At 40.8% G+C, this 18,746-nt stretch overlaps 1 pseudogene; it reads right to left on the reverse strand.

The window, feature by feature from the left end:
• Positions 1–2,781: 2,781 nt before the first annotated feature.
• On the reverse strand, positions 2,782–5,735 carry LOC125883205 (fish-egg lectin-like; annotated as a pseudogene).
• Positions 5,736–18,746: the final 13,011 nt, after the last annotated feature.

Genomic DNA, 18,746 nt, shown 5'->3' on the forward strand with positions numbered 1-18,746 from the left:
GCAGACATTCTTGCAGATGAGACACTACAGTGAAAAGAAAGGCAAAAGTGAACTCCATCTGCATTGAGGAGACACGTCAGTTCAGTCAAAACTGTCCATGACAACGGAAAGGCATAGAACATTTATTCTTTTTATAGGTGTCATATCTTTGAACAGATTCAAACAAAGCTTCATCATAAAACCAAGCAGCTCACTCTGCATAGCTCTTGAGAAGGCTAAGAAGTAACCCAAGAAATAAATCAAAAGGTCCCAAACAGAAAATATTTTGGCCACCCCAGTTGCCATCCCAATGTGACTGGTTATCTGCCCAGTCAGTTTAAACTGTTTGATGAGTAGAATGAACTTTCGTTTACAGGTGCACTTCAGTCTTAAACCTGAGATCAGTAATGTGCCAGAGTACTGTCTAGCCTGCCAAAAAAGCCACAGAGGAAGAAGAAGAGGATATGCTTTGATTTGGAACGGAGCTGCTGAGCAGAGCTCACTAGTGTAGAGGCTAGCAGTCAGCTTCTTAATAAGTCTCTGGGGATTCTGGGCTACATTGCTCTCATTATTTGCTCTGGCTCCTGAAAGAGCTTTATTTTATATTTGTGTGGTGTCACTCTTGTGTTGTGACAGGTAGGTCTATTTATCTTTTAAACTAAACTATAAACAAGAGTGTTAGACACTGCAATATAGTAATTAAAGTAGGTATGGGTAGTGGAGACAAATTGCCCCACCTGAGCCATCCCAGCACAAAAAGTCTGGACATGCCACTGGAGCCATGTTTTCCTCGTGGCACAGTGAGGCAGTCACCCACCCTGGGGATACAGAGGTTCAGCAATGTAACCCCGTAACCTTGGTGGAAAGGTCCTACACTTTCTGAACAAATTTCATAAAAGTCTTTACATTGGTGTGGTTTGTTTTTTCCAGGATTGTATCACCAACAATTGAATTGTTATATTATAATTTATAGCATATTTAAGTTCTGTGACTTACCTTTCTCTGTGTCTTCTGTCAATATCCAATATATTTAACTCAAGTAAAACTAACTGCATTTTCTTCGTAACTCGTCCTGTCAAAGCCATGCAGGCATGTCATTACGTACTTAAAATGGATGCATATACACAATGATCAGCTAATTTGTTTTGGAGTTGAGTGGGAAGGTGGTTGACTTTTAATTACAAATTTCAAAGTTCAAATCCTGCTTTTGCCATCCTGCATGTAGTCTGAATCTTTGCATTTTCCAGGAAAACTTCTGACACTTTTCACACAGTGTCATGCATTTCAGCAGCCATGTTCACAAAGCCTCCCAGAGTTGCTCCTGGTGACAAAATTCCAAGAAAATTCTTTGAATAATGAAATTGCACCAAGAGTTAAGGCTAGATTCTGGTAAAGATATAAGTAATTCACAAAGCATCTTAGCTCTTAAAGGATAACATAAGCATTTTTCAACCTGGAGCATATTTCCCCATGTGAATTGGTCAACGAGACTCATGTGAACAATTTTTGAAGTTGGTTCAGTATTGAGTGATATAATCATCCATGACACTGAAAATCCTTTTGACAACACTTAAGTATATTTTCTGTAAACTATTCCGGTTATTATACTCTCTCTAGATCTCACACACACCGTTTTACTGTTGTCTGACTGCAACAAGTGTAGGTAAAGAAGGTAAAGAGACGCTTCAGCCACTTATAATAACAATCTGAGCCTGTCTGTGGCAAAAATAACCACTTTTAATGGACATACAGTGAGGGTGTTCAATTGCCCCACGTACTGCCCATCACACGGTTGCCAGCTGCTGCCCCCTTTCTCAATACTGGACCAATTTAAAAAAAATTGCTGTTTACATAAGTCTCTTTCATCAACTTACATGGAAAAATAGGGTCCAGTTTTTTTTTTAAAAAAAGAAAAAAAAGCCAAAGTTATCCTTTAACAGAGCTCCTAAGTCAAAGAACTTAGAAGAGAACAGAGTAGGACTTTTAACAGGCTCAAGAGTTTCCTATGCAGACAAGAAAATTGTGGGAAAACAACAAGGTAAGAGAAACACTCACTAAGGGTTAGGGTTAACCCTAACCCCTAACCCTGACTGCTCTTGCAGTTCAAGAGACAGACAAATACACTGTTTAACCAATTCCTTACATGCCACTTTAGGAAAGGCTATAAAAGGACATCACCTTCCAAACTCTTTATATGCAGATTACGCTGTCCGCAGCTTCAACATGTGGAGACATCGAATATTTGACAGGCCTGCCATGCATAGATATGTTTGCTAAGCTTTGAGCGGACAGCCACTGTTTGGTAGAGGAGGTAAATGAATACTTGTTGATGTCCAATGTCTCTACATAGTGTTGTGTCAAGTGACATTTGCTTTATATTGTATTTGATATTTCTCCTTTTACACTTGTGTGGTTTAAAAAACCCTTTTCTTAAAAAAAAAAAAGTGTAATATTGCTGAAAACTCTATTATTATTATAAACACTATTATTGGGGCGGCAGTAGCTCAGTCCATAGGGACTTGGGTTGGGAACCAGAGGGTCGTCTGTTCAAGTCCCCGTCCGGACCAAAATATGGAGCGTGGACTGGTGGCTGGAGAGGTGCCAGTTGACCTCCTGGGCACTGCTGAGGTGCCCCTGAGCAAGGCACCGAACCCCCCAATCGCTCGGAATGGCAAGAAATGATAGAGCTTTATAGGGATGACAGCCGAAACACCATTTAGAGATTCCTGTCCTTGACAAACATGAAATCTCCCATGATAAATAGAGATGAGTGTGCACTGAGTATCTGCCATGCAGGTATCATTAGCGTGTGCACTTCAGGACTAAACCAGAGTTGGTAACAACCCAAAGTTTGTTCAGGTCATAGCTCAGGTGACGGACTCTCATGCACATTGGGACACGGGCCCAATATCTGCCAGCAGATGGGCGACCAGTGACAATGCCAACTCTGTTGAGAGAGAAGCAGAAATCTGTAAAACCATCATCTTAATTCTGTTTCCATCAGCAGAAACTCTGCACAGAGCTTATGAAGCCTCTGAGATTATTGTAGCGCTTTCCCTTTGCAGAAAATGTGCTTTTGGTACAGATTTCATATTAGTGTATAATGCACTTACAGACTTTTTTTGATAGAAAGTCATCCTCACAAATATTATTACCAGACTGTGAGTACTGGCTTACCTTTGGTAGATGTCACCGCGTGAGGTCACTCCAAAAACAGTTCCGTCAGTCCCCACTTCAACCATTTTCATGCGTTGCCCTGCCACTTGTGTCCAGCCTGAGGTGCCACAGCTTACTGAGTTTATTGTCTGTCATAAGAAGCATACATGGAGTCGTCATGATTAATGAGTGAGTATAGTCCATGTGACCTAACAGTAACACCAACACCACCAAGAGTTAAAGACATGAGATTTCAGAAGTGCCAACCCGTGTGAAGTAGACCCGGTTACTCGTGTCGACTCCCCAGCATCCGTTCTTTGGGCTACAGGTGTAGTACTTCAACCTTCTTGACAGGGAATTCCACCTCAGGTAACCCACTCCACTGTAGGTCAAAGCTGAGCTACATCTCAGACAGTAGGCTTGGTTGGAGGTAGTGACTCCCACAAGTTGATCACTACCTCCAGCATCCACCTGCTGCATAGACTGACCTGAAGACATAGAGAGGTACAGGTCATTTAGTCAGCAAACAGCTGTTACTGTTTAGACTTTTATACACTGTGTGTCCTGTAAAGGTGTGTTGCAAAAGTAAATCTGTCACTTGGGGATCTTTCTCCATAGTAGGAGCACTGTACTGGACCAGCACTATGAAAAGTATTAATGATGACCAACCAAATCCATACAGACTTTATTTATTCATGTGGAAGTAACAATATTTCTAATAATAAAAATCATACTAACCAGTGGATCATACAAAGTTGCCAGCAACGTATTTGTAGACGATGTTTGACGTGCTACTTCCCCAAAGTCCTGCATATCCCACTGAGAGATGCTTGAATCTGATTGAGCTCAGTCGCTGCCAAAACGATCCGATCAGGATATACGGATAGTTATACCTGTCTGTTGCCACCACTTGCCCCTGCCCAGCATCAATCTGTTGAGCATTATACAGCCGTGGACCCTCATCGCAGTTCCAGTCTGTGAAGACAAAAGCATTACAGGGAATTGGAATTGCAGAGCATTCTGGGGCAGCGCCACCATGTTTGGAGGATAGTGTACCTAACTACATTAGCTGTCATTGTCTGTCACCAGTTATTTGTCATGTGTCACACTCTTGACAGAGGGAAGGAAGCAATATACTGAAGTTAGTTAAAGTCGCTACAAGGAACTTTTAACTGGATATGCAAAAGTCTCTCGTTTTTGCTGATGTCTGTGCATGACCTACAACAGCAAATGAGACCATCGGTGTGAAGATAGGCTATTTCTGTATAGTTTATATCCATACCTTTAGGAAACTGTCTCCGGGTCCGCCTCAGGACGCTTCCAGGATGAAACGATTTACAGCACTCAGATGGCACACGTCATCTTACCTAGCTGCTTACATTTATAGTGACTAGTCGCTATTCCTCCTCCTCCTCGACCTGACGTCCACGGGGAGTTAAAATAGCAGCAATCATCGGGTAAAAGTTCTGTGAAAGCACTGGACTCACCAACACTCAGCCAGGTCTCAGTCACACAGAGAAAATCCAATCCTTGTGAAGTCAGGAAATCCTTCACGATAAACGTTTTGTTCGTTAGCGATCTAGCATTTACCAGCCCAATCCTGGCAGGAGCCGGCGGGTCCACAGGGTTAGCTGTCCGGGGAGCCACACACAAAGGCCGCAGGTTGCGCAGATTCAGATTGTGCCAATGGGGATGAGGAGAGCAGGGGAACACCTCATCCGGGCCGACGACAGGTACCAGCCAGGCGTCGACAGGGTCCAGCAAGTGCCAAGAAATAAAGAGGCGAGACGAGGCACCGCTCCATACTCAGTCCAAGAAGCCGTGGAAGTGCTCGCCAAACAGGCCTTCAGCCTTACCAGCCGACCGCTGTGTTTACCCCAGCGGCAGTGGCGCTTACGCTGGAGAGGTGGAGCTGGGGCGCAGCAGAGGTGAGCTGGGATCCCCGATAGGAGCGGGGCAAAGTTTTCCCATCTTGTTGTTTCATTCATCCCCAAAACAAACACATGCGCAAGCCAGGTAAGCATCTTTACGACAATACGCGCTAGAGCTCATGGGAAATGTAGGCTTCATTCTGGCAAAACACTACCGCTTTTGATCACAGGGTCGCCAAAATCAACTCAAAATGAAAGTTCCTTGTAGGGGCTTTAAAGATAGTCATCCTTACAATTTAGGAAATATAAAATGGTCATTGGATCTTGACAGCTTGCCACACATTTCAGTTTGTGATGCAAGCAAGCCAATGTGCTAATCTAACACCATCTAACAAAATTAAACATATTATGTCTGCTTACCTTTGTGTCTGACTGTATATTATATATACTACATTTAGTGTTTTCAATCTTATTCACTGTGTAGTCTTTTGTGTTAGTTTTTGTAAACAGCCAGTGGATGGCTCACTTACTTGGTGCAATTGGTGGCACAACTGGCCTCACAGGAGGCCTCACAGGAGGCCACACAGGAGGCCGTGGGGATGGCCTCACAGGTGGCCGCACTGATGGTCTCACAGGAGGCCACACAGGAGGCCGCACAGATGGCCGCACGGGTGGCCTCACAGGTGGCCGCACAGGAGGCCGCACAGGAGGCCGCACAGGAGGCCTCATGGATGGTCTCACAGGAGGCCGCACAGATGGCCTCATGGATGGACGCACAGGAGGCCGCACAGATGGCCTCATGGATGGACGCACAGGAGGCCGCACAGAAGGCCTCATGGATGGTCTCACAGGAGGCCGCACAGATGGCCTCATGGATGGCCGCACAGGAGGCCCCACAGACGGCCTCATGGATGGTCTCACAGGAGGCCGCACGGATGGCCGCCCAGGAGGCCGCACTGATGGTTGCACAGGAGGCCGCACTGATGGTTGCACAGGAGGCCGCACTGATGGCTGTGCAGGTCTCTGTTTTATTAATTCTGCAGACACAGTACCCATTAATGTAAGGGAGAAAAACATATGTTTTACAATAAGAAAGTCTGATTTTATTTTCCCTTAAACGGCTTCAACAATTGACTTAAGCTGTTCTTTAGACACTCATCGTAAACAGCCAGTGAATGGCCCTCTTACCTGCCGCATTTGCCCCCTTTCCCCGTGCTGAGGGATCACCTGTTAATATGAGAGGGAAATACATATCCATTAAAGTAAAAAAGTCTGGTCTTATTTCATTTGAACCTGCTTCAGCTATTAATTCTGTAACACAAATATAATGAGACAGTGACTTACCATAACTGATGGTCAGGTGACACAGCACCAGCAAGATGGCTGCAATAACTTTCATGTTGTCTGTGTTTAGGAGTCTTTAGTCAGCAGTGCACTTCTAGATGTTCATCTATATCTGGGTGGTGCTGCTGACCTGCATCCCATCTGATCTGTGTCGCTTTTATACTCTAGATCCATGGGTCTGAACAATGTGCTTAATCACAGCCAGAGCTGGTTCTGCAGGCTGTTCAGGGAGGCAAGGTGGCAATTTTTTATTTAAATGTATCCACCCAGTTTGACAGCTTTTGTGAGGTGAAGAATCCCATGTGGTACTGACCAAAACAAAAGAACAACTTGTACAGCCATCACAAATGAAGTCCTGGCAAATGTTCTGTCAGGAAGACAATACTTTCCATGCCCAGGCTGTAATTTTTCTTTCTCACCCTGCCATTCACTCCTTGCATGCACGCTCACTCATTATCTGTAGATGTTATTTGAGCCCTTAATTGAGTCATCAAGTGTTCTACAGCTAATTCACATAGTGGATTCCATAGTTCTTTCATGCTGCAGCCATGCGCGCCCTCCACCTGCCCATCACTGCCCAGTCTTCTCGCATCCATCAGCCTCATCCACCTAATCAGTCACCACCACCCTCACCAGTGTCTGGACTCCATGGGGGGGATTTATCTTGCTGCCGCAACAATCTCCCTCTGGTGTCCGAGCGCCAAAGACTTCTGTTAAATATCAGTCAGTTCACATTATCTCTTAATCTGTACTTGCATATTCTGTATTGAATATTATCTTTACTTCATTCTTCTGACTCTTCTAATTGAAATCTTGTTAGAGAAGTTAAACTGTCAACCCAGGTCCAGAGAATCACCCCATTGTCAAATTATTTAATCTAATAGATTATCTTTTTAAATGTATTCAGTTTGCATTGTTGGAGGAAGCACTACATCCCTTCGTTAGATAATGATCAGTAGCTTGTTATCTCACCTGGCTCTCTACAAAGGTAACCATACTCACCCTCCTCCAAATCCATTTTTCAAGCTCACTGGTTAGCAGGCTCTATCTGGTTTGTTTAACCAAAGTATAAAAAGGCTTGTCCTCATGAGATTGCAAGAAAATCAACGAAAACTTAAGCAAATAATATATAACTAGTCCATACCTATTGAGTGCACAGTTGCCCACGTACAGTTTCACATGGTGTGTGTTTGGGATACAGGTCATAGGAAATTGCAGATTACATAGTCAACTGAACCCATTAAGAAGAGCAATGTATTCAGACAGAGTTTTTGTGAATTTGATAGTACGATTGCTTTATTGAAAGTACAGTAGCACCATTGCCAATAGTGGGATAGTTAGTGGGCTAAAACTGTACATTAGTAGTTGAGGTAGCACGTTGAAAGGCAGATAGTTAAAGTCATTGCCTTATAGAAGCTCAGTTTTAGTAAGTTTTCCAACTTTTGCCAAGAGGGAACTTTCATGCAGATCCGTCAAACTTCCTAGGAAGAGATCGATTTGAGGTGTTTTTAAAAAAAAAATCAAAAGGGCGGAAAATCTATATAACCAGACGTTATGGTTTCTTGAGGCAAATTTGTTCCTCATGAGGAGAGGCATCTCTGTGCAAAGTTTCATGTGTCTACAACATAGGGGGCATGAGATATGCCCTTTGAAAGTTTGCAATTTCAATCAGTTGCTGTAGCGCCCCCCTTTGGCCAATTGATGTAATATTGCTTCATTCGCATCCTCCCATGACCCTCTACCACTGTGCCAAATTTCACATGGATTGACCAAGTCAGTGAGGAGAAACACGTGGAACAGACACCCACACACACACGCACACACACACACCCACAGACAGAGTTTTCATCATTATATAGTAAAATGTCAAATAGTGAATCTGGAGGTTTGATGGATTTTGTTACTTTCGGACAGAGCCAGGCGAGCTGTTTCCTGGTTTCAAGTTTTGGGCTAAGCTAAGCTAACCAGCTACTGGCTCCAGCTACATAAGCTACAGCGTTCATCATGCACACAGGAGATTGGTATTGATCTTTACATCTAGCTCTCAAGAATTTAGATGAACGTATTTTCCAATATGTCTGAGCAAAACTGTTCCTTTAAAGACATTTCGCAACATCTTTCTTGAAAAAATTATCTTCTTTTTTTTTTCCATTTCCTTGGTGACCCTCAGCGTTCAAAACTTGGGGTTTTCAGCTTCTTGATGCCGCATATATTTGTTATCCCCATCAGAAAAAAATGATGGCTACTTGGACAGGAAATGACCAGTGAGGGTAATTAGCACATTCCCATCAGCAAGCATGTGAGTGATTTTAGCAAATTTTGTGGCAACCACCTGGCAACCACTCTTGTGAACCTCTCATCTCTGTCCTTCTATCAGCCAGTCAAATGAACTATGCTGAACGATTGCATATTTTTATATTCTAATATAATAGTAAAGGACAAAAATGAAGATGGCTTTGGATACTTAACTCAGACTCAGACGGGTATTTAGTGCATTTTAAGATGCATTAAAGTTGGTGTTGCAATTCCCTTTGAATCACTTTTGTAAAGCTGCCTTCCTCATGCTAGTTATTATCTGCATTTCTCAGAAACCGTTCAATAATTCCCCTTACAGAGGGACATTAACCTGCTCTTCAGTCAAATGATAAAGAATCATTTTTAGAGGAAACTGATTAAATCAGGTATCAGGTCCTCCAGACACACCTGATTTGTCTTTCTTAATGTTTTAGAATTCACCAGTAAATGATTTAAATTGCTCTGTCGGTGCCCTTTTTAAGAAGTTGCTCTTTTTCTTCATTTTGTGCACTTCTCAAACACAAATACCCTGAAACCCCCCCAAAACTGTATCAGGCTATTCACATGTGATGGTCCTGATAGACTGACACATTTTCTGGTGAATTCAGTGTGATGATTTGTTTACAATGGGTGTGTGTTGTTGCTACCCAAATGATACCAAACATGTGTTTATCATAGCTTAGTTGTGTTTCCTCCTTCAGGATAATTGCTAATGAATCAAAGAACAAGTCTAGCCCACCAATTAAAGTACATTACTTAGAACAAGAAACCTGAGTCATGGTTTCAAGGGTTTGGTCAACAGGGCTTTATAAAATAAAAGCTGTAATTAAAAAACCTTCTTTTCTTCCTGGAAAAGAAAGTGTAAAAACACTAATTAGTTGTCGTAACTTTTTAGTCAGCTCTTCCTGTTTTGACCTCACTTTGATGTTCACGTTGCTACACCTTTGTGTTTACACTGAAAATTGTGGCAGATTTAACATGTCACGTGCTGCTCACCCAGGCAGTGTGCTGCAGGCATTACGGGTCCAAGCAGCAACAGTCAGTGCTCTGTTGTTTTTGTTCTCATTCTTCTTCTTCCTTTTTTCTTCTCCTATTATTTTTCTCAGGTAAAAGTGTTTGTACAGCAATAGTCGTAAAATGCAAACTCACCAAAATTGGCAGGTTGGTTGCAAATTCCACTGACTACTCAGCCACAAAAAATTGTGGTCACTTATCTGAGGGTGGCACTGTTACAATCAAGTTTACAATTTTGCAATTATCTCTTAAACGGCTTTCTTTCACCATTTTAATCTCTCAAATATTTTGCTTTTTTTTCTCTCTAATGGTATGCTGTTAAAAAAAAGTCAATTTATGTCCCCTTTTCTCAATTTTCTCTAAGGTCTTTGTGAACTTGTCCCAGAGTTGCTGTTCCATTCGTCCCAAAACTTTGACCAGGATAATCTATAGACATCATTGTTCTAAAGTTATCAAGGAAACTGTGATACATCCATCCTTTTTGAAGTTATGCATCGATAAATATTTATCTTTCAGTTAAATTTTACATAAATACTGATGAATCACAAATGGCTTCAGCAATTGTAATCTAACTTAGTGCACATGTGTGGAGGCTTTGTCCAAGCTTCACTAAGCAGCTGTGGGATATTCTGCCACTAGAGGGCACCACATATAAGAAAAGTTTATATCTCATAATCAGCTATAGGGATTTGTACGAAACTTTCACAATCTAGAGTTATAACTCAGTCAGTGCATAAAATTTGGTTATTGGTGATTGGCATTATTACAATAAATCTATCCTTGTAGACATTTTACATCCCAAACTTTAAAAGATTATTTCAACTCACAAGGACATCCTACAGAGCTCATCTTTTTCAGCGAAAATGCAAACAAAATTTCTGGTCTGATTAATGAGTTTTGTGTACTGACAGGGGGTCATTTAAGAAAGGCTTAATTGGTGACTCTAAATTGCCCATAGGTGTAAATGTGACCTTTTTAACATGTTTGGAATAATAATATATGCAGTATGACACAAGTCAGATGAAATTGCTTCCATTATCTTTTACTAAAACCATAGAAAGTATGACAGGTGGAGGTTATACATGCCTGACATTCTTAAAAAAATGATTATTTGACTCTAAGGTATATCATTACTGCATTAGGTTACTCTTACACTGCTCCTTCTCATTTAATATTATGTTTCACGGTCCAATAAGTTTAACAAAAATACTTTTTGCCAGATGTTGTTTACAGAATCTCAAGAGATTTATTAAAAACACAATTTTGAGGGTCTGATAAATGACTTTTGTACACTGACACTAAATCATTTAAGAAAGACTCACATTGCATCTAAAAATCAATTATTTCTCGTGGCCTTAATTTTCACTGTTGTCAAAATAAGTAGTAGTCTAACAAGGAGATGAATGAATCATAATACCATAACTTACATGACAAAAGATAAAATGCTACTGATTTCTTTATTGCATATTGTATACTGAATAATCACAAGAAATGATTGAATGAATGAAATTATTTTATTTTTATTAGTAGTACTGCTGCTACTGCTCGCTGTATGTATTATACATACTAAAATGTTGTGGATGCTTCAGGTTGTAACCTTGTTGTGTGTGTATAAAAAATCATCTGCACAAACATTATTACCAGACTGTGAGTACCTTTGGTAGACGTCACCGCGTGAGGTCACTCCAAAAACAGTTCCGTCAGTCCCCACTTCAACCATTTTCATGCGTTGCCCTGCCACTTGTGTCCAGCCTGAGGTGCCACAGCTTACTGAGTTTATTGTCTGTCATAAGAAGCATACATGGAGTCGTCATGATTAATGAGTGAGAATAGTTCATGTGACCTAACAGTAACACCAACACCACCAAGAGTTAAAGACATGAGATTTCAGAAGTGCCAACCCGTGTGAAGTAGACCCGGTTACTCGTGTCAACTCCCCAGCATCCATTCTTTGGGCTGCAGGTGTAGTACTTCAACCCTCAGATCCTTCAGATCAACAGGCCAAAAGTATCTAATCCAATCCACTTTATTTATATAGCACATTTTAAAAACATAAGTTTATCAAATTGCTGCACAGTGATTTGCAATACAGAAAAGCATAAAAAAGTAATTACACAATGATGCGGACAGAGACAAGCAAGCTAATATTGTATTGTCTGAACACTAACCAGACATCAGCTAATAATGTATAATTGATCAACCACTATCTAACAAAATGAAACATATTATGTTCACTTACCTTTGTATCTGACTGTATATTATATATACACTACATTTAGTGTTCTGAATCATATTCACTGTGTAGAGTTTTGTGGTAGTTCAGGGGTTCTTTTGACACTTATTGTGAGCAGCCAGTTGATAGCAATCTTACCTGGCACACGTGGTGGCAAAATTGGTGCTCTTCTGGCAGCTGGATCCCCTATTAATGTGAGAGCAATATCTAATAGGCCTATGTTATCTTTTTAAATGTATTCAACAGACCCTTTCCTGAAATTGTCAATCAAGATCTTGCATTACAAATCCTACAGAGAAAATTGATAAAATGTACTTAATGTGTCAGCAAGTTCCATAGAAAATTTGGCCCTTTGCCTTTTCAACATTTGATGGCTTTTTCTACTTGCAGCCTGCTGAGTAGGAGTTAGTTTTAACTATTTTATGGTTAGGTAGCCTAGTTTAATTCAGGGGTTCTCAATGTTGGGGTGTGGCCCCCTCCAATGGGTCTGCAGAAAAAAAATAGCTTTTTTGTTTGTTTGTTTTGATGATTATTGACATAGTAAATAATTTTTTCAAGTTCTACCACAAATATCTATATTTGTATTATTATCTTAATTTGACCCTACTTGGGTCTCAAACAAATATTCACAATAGCCAGGCTAGTTAGCTTAGTCGAGCTTAGCTTAACTGGGAAACAGGTGACCTGGCTCTGTCTAAAGGTAAGCAAATCCACTACCGGCAGCACTAAAGCTCATTGTTTAGAGAGTTATATCTGGTTTGTTAATCCATACAAACATTAAAGTTTAAAAATAAAAAGTTTTGGTTTTACTAGAGGTTGTGTCAGACTATGGGTGCGTTTGTAAATCCAGTCTGACGCTCTACACTAAACCAAGAGTGCTGTTGTTTGAAGAAACAAAGTGTACATGAATGAACAACCCATTAAGTTAATCACACAGTCACTCCTCTTGGTGCTCTGCTGCTTTGAGAGTGTGAAGTCTACTGGTACATATCAACAGTAGGCTACTGCGACTTTACGAGTGGTCCAGTTTGTGTCTTGTCTTCATATAGTTGTAAGACAACCAGCAAAGACTTAAACTAACAATATATAACATCAAAAAGTGAAGTAAGAGGGTTTTGACAGGTGGATTTTGTTACTTTTGGACAGAGCAAAGCTAGCCGTTTCCCTGTTTCCAGGCTCCATGCTAAAGTAAGCTAAGCCAAGCTAAGCTAACCAGCTACTCCAGCTCCAACTACAGGCTACAGTATTTGGCATACACATAAGAGTGGTAATCTTTTTATCTAACTCTCAGCAAGAATTTGAATAAACATATTGTCCGAAAGTCAGCAAAACTATTCTTAAAAAAACATTAGCCTCAGATGCCTACATGACAGAAATCTGCTGCTGAGAATCTTTTTTTTTTTTTGATAAAGATGTCTTTTTCCCCATTTCTGTGGTAACAAATGTTTCCAACCTTGGAGGTGGTTTTTATATGTTTTTTTTTTTGGAATCCCCAACAAAGAAACAAAATGCTAAAGCCTCCTTGGGTATGAAATGACCAGTGGGGGTAACTAGCACATTCCCATCAGCAAGCATGTGAGTGATTTCAGCAGATTTTATAATTAAAATTTATTTTTAATTGCCCGGCAATCATTCTTGTGAACCCCTCATGTCTACCCATTAAGAAACCAATCACCATCATCTTTGTCTTTCTGTCAGACAATCAAATGAACTGTGCTGAATGACAGCATATTTTGTATATTGGCAAAAATTAAAAAAAAAAAACAGGACAGGGAAAAACATGATAACTTTTCAACCTGGTCCCTTTTCCCCTGTGTAAATTGGTCAAAGAGACCGATGTGAACAGCAGTTTTTGAATTTGGTCCAGTACTGAGCAAGCGGGGAGCGGCTGGCAGCTGCAGGACTGGCTGCAATGGAAGCACACAGGGCAATTGAACACAAACACTGTATGTCCATTAAAAGTGGTTATTTTGACACAGACAGGCTCAGACTGTTATTGTAAGTGTCTGAAGTGTCTCTTTACTTTTCACTTGATCCGGTCTGTTTGTTATTGGCTCACTAAGTGGAAGTCTGGTTCTGAAATTTTAGAAGATGTCACTTGTTGCAGTCAGACAACTGTGGAATCTGAAGAGAGTATAGTAATCAGAGTACCTAAAGTAGTTTAATGTTATCTAAGAGATATGCATTGTCATGGATGATTATTTACCTGATTTCAGTAATGTGGATCAGGTTTCTGATTTTGATCCTCGGCCAAATTTATTTGAGCCGGAGTATACGGATGTAGAGCAGACAAGGAGACAGAGAGGGACCACAGGCAGCGCAGGGTGAAACAGCTGCAAGGTGTGAAGCTCAGGAGACTAGTGGAGTTCCTGTGGGTGCTGTGACCCTCTGCCCACAGAGGAAAAATGTAAAAATATCAACTGATTCAGCACTGATTATAACGAATGTGTGTGTGTGTGTGTGTGTGTGTGTGTGTGTGTGTGTGTGCGCGCATGGTGGAAAAATAGATTTATGCTTCAGTATTATACAGCCTATAATATATTTCATTATATGTCATGCCTACATTTACCCCTCCTATACAGTACATGAAAGAGATACCTACTGGCTAAGAATGACAACTGTCATGTTAGTTGTTGTAAGAGCCCCTGTACACAGTCTTTTCTGATAAGATAATCATTTGTTATTCCCACAGCGGGGAAATTTTCAGTGCTATCTCAGCAAAGGGGATAGTGTAACAACATGAAGCATAGGCAAGATGTAATGAATATCTAAACGAGTAAAATAAAAACCTGAGCTGCCTGTTGTCACTCTCTCTCTCCCCCAGTCCACTGTCCACGCGCATACATACGCGCTCAAATGAATACAGGTGGCATCAAATTCAAAGGCCTCATCCACATTGTCGGAATTGGCTAAAGAAAATCATCCATGCCACTGAAAATCTTTTAGATAACACTAAAATACATTTTCTGTAAACTACTCTGATTATTATACTCTATAAATGTATACTCTATAGATTATGATACTCTCTTTAAATCTCACTCATGTTTCCACTGATGTCTGACTGCCAATAAGTGACATCTGGTGATATTTCAGAACCAGACATATGCTTAACAAGGCAATAACAAACAAACCAGATCAACTGAAAGGTAAAGAGACACTTCAGCCGCTTATAATAACAATCAGAGCCTGTCTGTGGCCAAAAAAAACCACTTTTAATGGACATACTGTGATGGTTTTCTATTGCTCCCTGTGCCTCTATTGCAGCCCATCCCGCAGTTGCCAACTGCTGCCCGCATATCAGTCTTTTTGACCTATTTACATGGGGAAATTGGGTCCAGAATGAAAAATGCCTTAGTTATTCTTTTAGATGGCAATGGCTGCATAACTTGTATTGTGGTCTGATCTGTGGTATTTATTACACTTTAAGATGCACTAAAGGTTGTGGTGCAATTCCATTTTAATCATATCCACTTTTCTTTAAGCTGTCTTGCCTTATTCATGCTAGTTATTATCTCCGTGTCTCAGAAACCGTTCAATAACCCCACCCCCACCCCTTAGAAAAAGACATTAACCTGCTCTTCAGCCATGATGAAGAATCATTTTCAGATGGAACCAATAAAACTATGAATCCAGTTCCCCAAGGACACCTAATTTGTCTTTTTCACTCTTTTAGAATTCACCAATAAAGGATTTTTATTGCTCTGTTGGTACCTTTTTAAGAGGTTGCTTCTCTTGCTGTATCTCTTCAAAAATACCCTGATAACCAAAAAATAATTTTGCAGCATGCTATACACATGTGATGATCCTGACAGACTCGCACCTTTTTTTGTTGAATGCAGTGTAATGCCTTGTTTACAGTGGGTGTGGGTTGTTTCCTACCAAAAGGCACAGAACATGTGTTTATCATAGTTAAGTTGTGTTTCAGGATAATTAATAAGGAATGAAAGAACAAGTCTGGCTGACCAATTAAAGCACTTGACCTAGGACAAGAAACCTGAGTCATATGTTCATGGGTTTGGCCAACTACCTTTAAAATGGGAAACTGTAATTATAAACAAATTAAAAAGTAGTTGCACTTACTATTTTATTCAAAGACTGTCTCTTTGTTCAGCTGTACCTGATAAATGTCAAAGAAAGTATAAAAGAAAGAAAGGTCATGACGTCAGTGAAAGGTTTCAAATTCTCCATGGGTGCCACTGCATTTTAAGTTAATGGGGTGGGCATGGCAAATCACACTTTTACGGTCTATCATTAAAGGAGAGGAATGGGCTCGCTGTCTCCTTTTTTATGACCTGTAATTTTAGCAGATTATTATTACCTTGCAGAGTCATCAGTAATATGGTGCTCTGTTAACTAGCTAACATTTGGTGTATTGGTTGATGTGTATTTCCTCTGATAGCTTGTATATTTTTAGTTCATTTTCCCCACTGCAGGCAATAGTCGGACATTGTGTAGTTTAATTTTTCAGATTAAACATTAAGCCATAAAATTACAATTCAGCAATTCTGAAGAAAAGTCATTACAGCTACCGGGGCGTTGGTGGCTTAGTGGTAGAGCAGGCGCCCCATGGACAAGGCTGTTGCCACAGCGGCCCCAGGTTCGACTCCAGCCTGTGGCCCTTTGCTGCATGTCACTCCCTCTCTCTCTCCCCCCTTCACGCTCGTCTGTCCTATCGATTAAAGGCTTAAAAATGCCCGGAAAATATATTTTTAAAAAAAAGTCATTACAACTACCAAAAGTCCTACCCCATATGCCATTTTAGGTAACATCGACACAATTACGTGGGGAAAAAAAAGGCTTAAATTGCTAGGGAGCCACATTAGCATTATGTCTGGGCCGCACTGCCTGCGTGAGCAGTGTGTGACAACTACTTTGCTGAACTGGTGCGACTCGCATCCTTGCGATGTTCGCAGACAACGTTGTTGCTGCAATGCTGCTTCAGAGCAGCCTGCTGCTATAACTACTATTTCCACAATTACAAGCCAATACTGCACTCATTTATAGAGCTTGCAAGCTGCTGCATCGCCAACAAAACGGTTGTTAAAATATTTCACAATAAAATGCCTCCTGTTAATAACTAAAGCGATTTTGTCAACAGAAACCTAGAAAGGTTGAGTAAAACGGAGACATTTAAATCTTTTTTGAAATGCCTGTAACACACAGACATTAAAACTGTAGTGAAAGGTGGCAATATGATTAAAACAAGATAATTGTGCAACACATTCTCAGTCCAACTGTGTCACATATCATTGTTGGTCATGGACTATCCACGTCGACATATGACATGCAAGGTATCCAGGGGGCGTTGGTTGTTGACGTTCTGGGATAGCATGTCAACCTTAGTCTGTTACATGCATTGTGTGTTTTCAAAATACGCTTTCACAGGAAATTTACTGTTTGCATACATCAACGGACATGGTTACGTTTAACCAAAACACGCACATGGTCGGGTTTAGAAAAAAGAACAGGGTTTGGCTTTACAGTCATACGGGAAGTGAACACTGGCCTCCCAGGTGAAAGTTGGTGGTTGTTGGACCCTACTCGGACCTTAGTCCCCTTAACTTAACTAACATTTCACTCTATTATGCTGATGTGAAAAGTCGACTTTTTTTGTCGGTATCTGACGCCGGAAATCACTGCAATGTCAACCCTTTAATACCATTCATGTTGCTACGCCTCTCTGTTTACAATAACTGTGGCAAACTTGAAGTTCTCAATAATCATTGAAACAGTGGGTCCTTAATTTAGCACAGATGCAAAAGCAGGATTCTCCAGGCTTCTTCTTTCTATCCAGTGACCATCAACCGTTGCTGGCAGAGTTTATCAGCTTCACCTATCTAGCTATTGAAGCTAGTGTTAGCTTCATGAGTTGTTTGCAAATGTTGTCTCTAGGCTGACTTTGTACTGTATTTCTTCTAAAAACATTCTGGTGAATTTTTATGAATGAATTTGTGTTTTTCGCATATCAATTTCAAAGTCCTCTGCTACTCTCAACATGAATGTGAAGGGAAAAAGTTAGTTACAGTATACAGTTGGATCAATTAAGGTAACAATGGAGTTTCAGATATTACTTTGCCTTCCATTTCTATTTCATCTCTTTACCCTTGTTTTTATGGGTGTACAGTAACCAACATTTAAATGCCATCAGTAGGTTTTGTACAACAACACTTGGGAGCTTGGAAGGGATATGAGGGTTGATACAGCCTGTGATGGACTTGTATTGGCTGCTTAATCATGTGGGCTCATATTGGCTCACCAGAGACACTAGACATGCTTAGTCCTTTACCCAAACTCCTCCTCTTTCTCCTGCACCTCTCCTCTTGGCACTTCCACACCATAGAGCATGAAGATGTAAACACTGATACAATGCCCAACATTGTACTATCTTGGGAAAACAAGATTTGGTAGCAGAGTCATGGCAGGTCCATCTTAAGCCGGATTCAAGATGAAATTGGTATGTATGTGCACTTGTGCTTAGTCTTCTCATAACGATCAAACTGGTATTTCATTCCTTCAAGGTTCTACGTAGAATTTTCTGTCACCTTACTGTTACTGTCTCTGGCCTCTGATTTATTCCCCATCCACTCTTTCCCCTCCCCATAACTAAGTACTCCGTTTTCCTCCTGTCTCTCTACCACAACCCTAAATAGCAGGAGGCAGCATCACATCCTGTTTATTGGTAAACAGCCTCACATTTTACTGGCTGCTGAGCAGGTATGAGGCATTAGGTGTACACTCATAAATCCTCCAAGATGCTGTCCTGCATTTAAATGAAGATACAGGGAGTCTACCGTTGGCTGAATGCTCCCCATTGTTTTCTCTTTTCTTTGTCTCTGGCATTATTGTAAGTGGAA

This window comes from Epinephelus fuscoguttatus, linkage group LG22, assembly GCF_011397635.1.
Source record: "Epinephelus fuscoguttatus linkage group LG22, E.fuscoguttatus.final_Chr_v1".
Lineage (NCBI taxonomy): Eukaryota > Metazoa > Chordata > Actinopteri > Perciformes > Serranidae > Epinephelus > Epinephelus fuscoguttatus.